Source organism: Castanea sativa, chromosome 5, assembly GCF_040712315.1.
Source record: "Castanea sativa cultivar Marrone di Chiusa Pesio chromosome 5, ASM4071231v1".
In the NCBI taxonomy this organism is placed as follows: domain Eukaryota; kingdom Viridiplantae; phylum Streptophyta; class Magnoliopsida; order Fagales; family Fagaceae; genus Castanea; species Castanea sativa.
In genome coordinates, this window is record NC_134017.1 from 5,742,064 (window position 1) to 5,750,607 (window position 8,544).

At 33.4% G+C, this 8,544-nt stretch overlaps 1 pseudogene; it reads left to right on the top strand.

The window, feature by feature from the left end:
* The first annotated feature begins 2,034 nt into the window (after nt 1-2,034).
* On the top strand, nt 2,035-7,518 carry LOC142634612 (protein ACCELERATED CELL DEATH 6-like; annotated as a pseudogene).
* Nucleotides 7,519-8,544: the final 1,026 nt, after the last annotated feature.

Genomic DNA, 8,544 nt, shown 5'->3' on the forward strand with positions numbered 1-8,544 from the left:
TTTCGGGTGCTTTGTCGGTCATGGAATTTCTTTGGGCACATACTATTTTTTTTGTAGACATTTATTATAAGAAACCAGTGGACTATAGGTTAGACCACCAATAGTCCAATAGATTATTAGACTTCAGAGTCTTTGGAGATAAGAAATAGAGACTTTTGTTTAAGGTTGAACTCAGCTTTAGAGGGCATTCATTCAATCCTTATATATATGCTTTGACTTTTCAACCCAAATGGTTATGTGAGGAGAGTCTTATATTTTTCACAGTGCTTTGGATTTTTCTACGTGAAACAAATTTTAAACAAGTCAATACAAATGATAAAATGTGGAATATAGCTACAGAAACCGTGGGAGAGTTAATACTGAGAAATTATTGGGTACTTAAGAAGTTTCTCCTTTGGTCACATATATTGCAAGTTATTCTTATTATTTGATTATTGAGTAAATGGTGCTTTAAAATTGTTAGGTGACATCTAAAGATTTTAGAGAAAGTGTTGAGGAGAAGCTCTTTGTGGTGAGCTAGCTAAGGTAAGTAACCTTATCCTAATTGAGTTTTATTTTGCTTATATTAATGTATTTTTAACTACTGAAAAATTTGTTTTTAGTTGTTACAATTTTATTTCTATTGTATTACTAATTTCAAGTAAAGAATTATCATAAATATATCTGATATCTGATTTCTGAATATATGATGTATTTTATTTAACTATTTTTAGCTATACTGATTCAATGTAAAGAATAAAGAATTTTTACAAATCTATATGAGCATTGAGTATAATTTTTATTTTATTTAATTGTTTTTGGGCTATTTTGATTTAAGGCAAAGAATATAAAAATATCACAAATATATTTAAATACTGAATATATGATTATATATATGTATTTGAATGCGATTTATTTTTGGTTTGAACTATGATTTCATATATATGATTATGAACAATTTGACTATGTATTGATTCTGATACCTAAACCAATGAGGGTTATTCATTGATACTTTGATACCCAGCCAATGGGGGTTATTCATTGGTATTTTGACACTCAAACCAATGGAGGTTATTCATTGATACTCTGATACCCAGCCAATGGGGGTCATTCATTAGTATTCTGATACCCAAACTAATGAGAATTTATTCATTGGTACTCTGATGGCCAGCCAATGGGGGTTATTTATTGGTACTCTAATGCTCAGTCACGGGGATATAGCGTGATCATAGTCATAAGATTATTAAGAAAAATATGAATTAAATTTGAATATTTAAATTATTTTGAGTCCTTAAACTACATATATGATTATGGAAATGTTGGAGTATTGGAACTATTTTTAGACACAGACTGCTTATGAGTTTTGGAACATATTGTAAGTTATGGCTTCTGGATATATGAGAAACTGACTATTTTCTAAACCATCTATGATATATTTGTAAGAATAAAGTATGTGATCTATGTGCAACCTATTATTTTAAGATTATGAAACTTCTTCAGTTAATTTGAAAACACATAATATATTATAACTTTTGAAAACACATATTACATCTTATATTTTATGGATCTATTGCTTGATAGAACTTCATAGGATTTTGGTTACTTATTGAGTTGTCAACTCAACCCCCCTCTTTCTCCTTTTAGATGTTGATTAGGAAGAGTAGCATAAGTTTGGGCTTCTGCTGGGATGTGCGCATGAGTGAAGTTTAGGAAATCAATTGAATAAGATTTGAATTTTTATGTTTAAGATTATCATTTGTGTGGACCTTTAGATTTAAAGGATTTAGTTATTTTTATTTTGATGTTGGAAGATTATTATTTGAAATTCTTTTGAGAATTGCATTATTGAGGATATTTTCAAATTTATTGATGAAATTTTCTTTGAGGATAACTCTTTAATTGTTATGAGGGACTTACACACTTGTAGGGTGTAAACTTTATACGTGTGTGACTGTTATTGTGACACTGAGTTTTTAATTAAGAAAGATCCAAGTGTGTGCAATTATAGGAATAAAGCAAGTAAGAATCCTCGACCTTTGGCAAAAGAAGCTAAAGATGAGGAGCTTTCGAAGCTTATATCTGGTAAGTCACCACTCAGATCTGCAGGGCACGCTGACATTTTTTGTCTTTAATAAACAAAACGGTCAAAATTTCCTACTTCACTTAGCCAAACGCTAAAATATTTTCAATTTTCACTGTGTCTAATATTATATACTGGGTGAAAACTTCATGATTATTAAGTTATCTTATTTTGTTAGCTGAATTAATGGAATGTGCAATACAGTGAAATTTCCTCCCTTGATTGCAGATTTGGCACCGCCAGAACGAGTACCTGTTTCTGACGACGCTTATTGTGATGTTGAACTGGGGAACTAGCGTAGGGACTCAGTCACAGCTAAGACGTTCGAGGGAGTTTCGCCACAACCGCAAGTCAAAAGACAAAGTTACAAGCATGAAGGGTGAATTGTACGAGACTGTACAGCTTCAGAATATTACTCATCCAAAAAATAGAGCAAGATCTAGAACATTCTGCTGTCTCTCTCTCTCTGACGAAACTCCCGGTATGGCAATTGAAGCACACGGACATTTTTGGTCTTTAATACGCAAAACGGACATAATTTCCTACTTCACTTAGCCAAACGCTAGACTTCATGATTATTAAGTTATCTTATTTTGTTAGCTGAATTAATGGAATGTGCAATATAATGAAATTTTCTCTCTTGATTACAGATCTAGTACAAGCTGAATTACCTTGTTCAGCTTTTCGTGATGCTGAAATGGAGAACCGGCGTATAAGAATGTACGTAGGCACAGCTAAGACGTCAAAGGGAGATCGCCGCAACCGCAAGTCAAAAGACAAAGTTACAAGCATGATCGGTATTGTACAAGGCCGTAAAGCGTCAGGATGTTAATTATTTTATCAAATAAAAAGAAGCGCAAGATCTAGAAAATTCTGCTCTCTCTGACAAAACCCCCGAACTAAATACGATCCTTCATCTTGCTGCTGCAAGCTCAGACGATAATCATCAATTTGTACAATCGATCTTGCAGATCCCACCGTGCCAAAAATTTGTCACGGAAAAGAACTCCAATGGCAACCTTCCTCTTCATGTAGCTGCAAGTGCTGGGAATATGCAAATAGTGGAACTTTTAGTCAAGTGGTCTGACGAACACTTGAATTGTGTACCACTAGGGGAGAAAAATATGGAGGAGAATACTCCTTTGCACTTGGCCTTAATTAAAAAATTTCAAGTGGGTTGTAATTCGGCTTTGAAAGCCAAGTACAATAAGGTGGCCAAGTTCTTAGTTGAGGAATGTCCAGAAGTGTCCTTTTATTATCCCAATGAAACACATGATAACTCGTGAAGCACATGACAACTACCAATCGCTTGCCACATGGAAAATCAATCGTTCACGTTGCCATTTATTATCTCATGACAATTACCAACCTGCCATATGGCAAGTCAATTGTTCATGCTGCCATTTATGGTTCCTTTACTGCGAGGAAACTTAGGTGTCTCAACGCACATGCTGCTTCTTTCCTTTGCCCTTCAATGTGTCTCAATACACATGCAGGCAGTGACGGAGCAATATTAAAAGTGAAATTAATCTAAAAAATACTAATAAAAAATAATAACAGAATAAATAAAAAATTATAAGCAAATATGAATATATTTCATATTATTAAAATAAATAAACAAAAATAACAAATTCATTGCTACTAAAAAATTTACAAATTGATGGAGTAAAAATGTGATTAGTGTTACTTAAAAAAATATAATGAATAAATGTTTGAAATTATTTTTTTTGATTGGTGACATGCTAATTTGTAAGATATAAGTAGTAAAATATGTAGTATCCTAGCATCATTCAAGAATAAAACGCTATAAAAAGTATCATAAATAGTAAAAATTGTATAAATAATGATATAAAATTAAAATTTAAAAAAATAGTGAAATAGGTGACATCGGACAAGACAAATGTTTGGTGTTTGTGAACCTTTTTTTTCCTTTCTTTTTCTTGAGAGTCATGTTCAACCAAGAAGTCATTTTTTTTTTCCTCCATGTCAGTAAGTACTTGAGTACTGATGCTAAAAAATTTTAGGAGTCAGGGGGGCAGGTGCCCCCCCCCTCGCCCCCCCCTGGCTCCGACAGTGCATACAGGTAAACATTGATTAGTTCATTTGAGTGCTATTTATGGTTTGTTCGATTAGGTGAATTTTAGGCAAAATGAAGAGAAAAGGTAAGGAAAAGAAATTTATTGGAGTACCTGTTTTAGTGGATTTGTGGGAGGAAAACGGATAGGCACACCAAAATATTTTCAGTTTCTAACTTTCTTTTGTTTTCATTTCTTTTGATTTTTTTTTTCATTTTCTATTATACAATTATACTATTTGTTTCATTTTTTTTTTGTTGTTGTCTTCTTTTAGTTTTCTTATTCTTTGTACTTCTCATACCTTTTTATTTTTTGTGCTCATATGTTTTAGTTCCTTTGGGTTGTGCTCTTGCGAAAAGAAATGAGAATTTTTTTTTTTTTTGAAGGGTCCATACACACTTTTTTTTTAATAGAAGAATTTGTTACATTTTTTATTTATTTAATAGAGGCATACTTGTAAATTTATACCAAATTTATTTTTTATCATCTCAATTTTCTTCTCAACCAAATAAACGAATTTTTTCTTCTCTCCACTTTTATGTCATCCCAACCAAATACATATAAGAGAAAACTAAATATTTTTTATGCTCTCACTTTTTTGTTCTTTTGAAATTTTCTATCTTCCCACTTTTCTACTCCTCCAATCAAATGGATCATTATAGTTCCTTTAACACAATGGAAAATAGGTAATTATCAATTTTAAGGTTTCTCATTACGCATATTTTTTCCCCCTTAAATGTATCTCAATACAAACATAGGTAAAACATTGATTAATTAGGTCTATCTTTTTTTTTTTTTTTAAACCAACTGTTCACGCTACAATTATTCTTCCTCTTTGCCAAGAGGAAAGTATGTAATTTTCTATTTTAGGGTGTCTCAATACACACCTTTTTTTTTTTTTTTCATCAACGTGTCTCAACTCTCAATACATATAGTCACGTACATGTATAAACATTGATTAGATTATCTTATTATTATTACTTTTTTCCAAGATCATTTGTGTGGGTTTTTATGAGCCTATCTTGTGTGATGCACACTTGTGTGACACCCATGATCATCCCTATATATCCTCGCTCTAATTGTGAAAGGGATCACAAAAGTTTAAGCCTGAGGGTTTGGGCCTAGAGAGAGAGAGAGAGAGAGAGAGAGAGAGAGAGAGAGAGAGAGAGAGAGAGAGAGAGAGAGAGAGAGAGAGAGAGAGAGAGAGAGAGAGAGAGAGAGAGCACAAGTTATTACACAAACGTTGTCACAGCTTTGCAGTGTGATTCACTGTAAGCAACGGATAAAAAGTTGTCTTCATATGAAAGTAGCAGATAGCTAATCATATGTTGTGGTACTAAAATTATTGTTGAGTCCTTGCCTCTCTTTGGGTCTTGAGACCAAGAAGAACACTATTGAAAATATCTTCCTCTAAACCATGAAGATGTTGTCTCCACATCTCTCTATTCCAATTTCAAATCTTTGAGGTTTTAGGATCCTACGATCCCAAATTGTAAAATCGATCTGGATCATTTTAAAGTAATAGAGTTAGAGTAGAATTGCGCTCCCAATCTTAATTAGGATCGTGATCTGAAGGCTATTCTTATAATATACAATCTCAGATGAACAAAAATATTATATTTTCATCAGTGTTCAAAGCTCATTGTTGACTGATTATATTTTATTTCAATTGTTATCGATTGTGTACCAGATATCCTAGATACTGTTTTGAAAAGCCTACCAGATGATATCCTCACAGTGAAAGACGATAAAAAGCATGACTCCTCTTTTCTATGCTGCATCAATAGGTTATCTTGACGGTGTTGAAATCTTACTAAAAAAACCTACAAAATGTGGTGCATACGATCAGAGAGATACGGATGGCTATTATTCCATTCATATAGCATCCAGGAAAGGTCATATTCAGGTAATTAAAAAGTTTCTTGATAAATATCCAGATATGATTGAGTTGCTCAATGAAGAGGGTCAAAACATTTTGCACGTAGCAGCTATGTATAGGAAAGCCAAAGTGGTAGCTCATATGCTAAAAAGACATGATCTTAAAGTTGAAATGCTTATCAATAATGAAGACGAAAATGGAAACACCCCTTTACATTTGGTCACCATGAAAGGGCATCCTATGGTTGTTAGCATTTTGACATGGGACAAAAGAGTTGATTTAAAGGCTTTGAATAAAGAAGGCAAGAGAGCGCTTGACATTGCATTAAACGACAGTGGGCAAAATCCCTCATTTGGAGAGGTATGTGAACATTTAAAGGTTGGCACAATTGAAAATCTTCTATCAATTTGATTTAAACCTCTTTTGTAGTAGAAAATTTTGTTCCAGAGGCAGACACTATATATGTCATTGTTATATATATATGATATCACCAAATTATTTTTTAATTAATATTTTGAAATTCTTCCATTATATTATAAGATTTCTTTGATCTATGATCTTCTTAATATTTTGCTAAGCGTATGTGTAGTATGGATAGTCTATTGTAGACTGCAGGCTTGTGTGCATTGAACAGTGACATTTAAAAAAAAATTAAAAAATTAACGTGCATATTGTTCAGAGCTCATTGTTGACTGATTAAAAAATAATTTCTCGTTTACCATGCAGCGATTGACATGGGAAGCCTTGAGATATGTTAGCGGCCCAAGGGCTCCTCCTCGACGCATTAGTAGGGAGAACCCGCAAAGTTCAAAGGTTGAAAAGACACTAAGCACAGACAAATACAAGGGAAGGACTGACACTCTCTTGTTGGTCGCAACCCTTGTGGCCACTGTAACTTTTGCTGCGGCTTTCACCATGCCAGGTGGCTACAACGGCCCTGGAGGAATGACAACTTTCCTAAAGAAGCCCATGTTCCATGTGTTCGTAATTAGCAACACCATAGCTATGTATAGCGCCATTACTGCTGTTGTTGCTGTCATTTGGGCCCATTTAGGTGATCTTAAGCTGTTCATTGCTGCCTATAAGTTTAGCTTGCCATTTTTGGGACTAGCTATAACAATGGTCTCCTTAGCTTTCATGGTAGGTAATTATCTAGTATTGAGAGACCTCAGCTGGCTTGCCTATCTAGTTTTGTGCATTGGCTCATTTTCCCTCTTCACTTTCTCAATAATATTTTTTCCACTTTTTTTACCAAATTCCTCGCCCCATCCTATCATTCGTTACCTCCTCCGCTACCCATTTTACCTTCTGATTATATTTACTAGGTGTGACACTGATGATGAGGATGAAGAGTAATCTCCTCTACATATGTTGTCTTGATACGGACCTGGCATTGAACATGCTTGCAGAGATCGATGGAGAACATTAATTTATGTTAAGTTGGTCGTTATTTTAGTCTGTTAAAATTTTGCAGATTCTTCAAATAGAGATATTCAAATATCATGTCTAAGGAGTTTGGGTTTCCTCAAAAAGCCCAGTATTGTATTTATCTTGAAATTCTGTTGTTTTCTCTTTTATACAACTATAGTCTATTTAGTCTGCCATTGTCACACATTGATATGACGTATGTTTTGGTTACAAATGTTAAGGACTCACTATATTAACAACTCTATTGATGTTGTACGTTATGGTTACTGTAAGGAAATTTAGAATCTTGGTTGAAAATACATCAATATTAATCAACTTGTTAAATTAATCAGTTATATATATGAACTCAGAATGATTTTTAGGTTAATTCCCACGAAGCAACTGCCATATGAAAAATAACAAACAACCAAACAAATAATACAACATATAGTGATGCAGGAAAAATTATTCCAAAGTAAAATAAAATTCTGAGGGCTTAACCACCAACCCCAAAGGCAAAACATATCCACTATATAGAATTTAAGTTTCCAAAAAGAAAAATCCTACTCTAATTTACTACCTCATATAAAACTTTAGCTAGCATTACCAAATGCAGCTATAAATTAAGGAACTCTTCTATATGTAGGTGTGAAGGACTCTTCTATTAAGGGACTCATCTATACAATCAAAGGTGATAGGAATCAAATGATCAATGATAGAAATGAAATGATCCTTAGTCTCTCTTACTCTCAATCTAGCAGTTTTTCGAGAGAGCTAGGCCTCCAATGATTCTTTGAGGGAATCAACCTCCAATAGCACCTCAAAGAGAACTATTCAATATATTATTCTTCAATGAATCCACATTACAATCAGTGTTTAGTCTTACACCCTCCTCACTAACTAATAGAGTACAATACATTGCAGCTTAGTCACTTAACTAAGTACAAACTTCTAATGCATTACTTAACTAACTCAACTAACTCTATACAAGCATCCCCTACACCTCTGTACAAGCATCCACTACACCTAAATACAGCAGCAATACACTACACCAAATAGTAGTAATACTTATACCAGAGCCTTAACAAAAGGCCTCCCAAAAAAAAAAAAAAAAAAGAAATAGC